Below are 666 nucleotides of genomic sequence, written 5' to 3'. Positions count from 1 at the left end.
ACACCGAGTAGTCTCAGCAATGATCTTCTTTCTTTCTGATGTTTTCACTGAAATCAAACCTTTCCTTCCACGTTCAAGTTATTTCCAAAAGCTTGTGCTTGATGAAAGAGCTAAGCAGTCTGCAATATGATCCTTTCTATCGAAAGCCGTCTTACCTACGTGACTGCTAAAGCTACTCATGCAGCTGCTGTCGGAAAAAAATGAGAAAGATCAATATTGACACTACCTGGGAAACAAGTCATACACCTTGTTCTAAAATGGCCGTCATTTTAGTATTATTTTGTTTCGTTGCAAATTGGTCCTTTTGGCCTCGCTTTTAAACGTAAAATTCGAGAGACTGTTTAACGTTGAACGGGGTCGAAAGGGTCAATTTGCAATTAAACTAGAGAATACTAAAATGAAGGCCACTTTTAAATAATATGTATTGTAAGCTTGCACTTTCCGCAATTGGCACATACCAAGTTAATGTAATTAAATGTGGCATAAAATTGTATTTGAAAGAAAAAAAAAAGAAACGAAAAGAAAACAAAACAAAAGATATAACCACGTGCTTACTTCTCTTCAATTTTGTGTTTCGCCTATAAGTTATGGTTTACGTTTTTTGGAATGGCAAACAACCAGTTTCAATATTTCTGTGGATTTTTTTACGGTTTTGGTATCTAAATA

General features: G+C 35.0%; 1 protein-coding gene across 1 annotated transcript in view; it reads right to left on the bottom strand.

Annotated features, from left to right (window-relative positions):
• LOC137996318 (melanocortin receptor 4-like) overlaps positions 1 to 95 on the bottom strand; it is a 1,000-nt gene extending 905 nt beyond the window's left edge. The window contains exon 1 of the mRNA XM_068841720.1: positions 1 to 95. This exon is cut by the window's left edge and continues 905 nt beyond it. The gene's annotated coding sequence lies outside the window, so the exon portion shown is untranslated.
• Positions 96 to 666: the final 571 nt, after the last annotated feature.

The sequence above is a fragment of the Montipora foliosa genome, chromosome 3, assembly GCF_036669935.1.
Source record: "Montipora foliosa isolate CH-2021 chromosome 3, ASM3666993v2, whole genome shotgun sequence".
Taxonomy (NCBI): domain Eukaryota; kingdom Metazoa; phylum Cnidaria; class Anthozoa; order Scleractinia; family Acroporidae; genus Montipora; species Montipora foliosa.
This window is presented reverse-complemented; position numbering and strand designations above follow the sequence as displayed.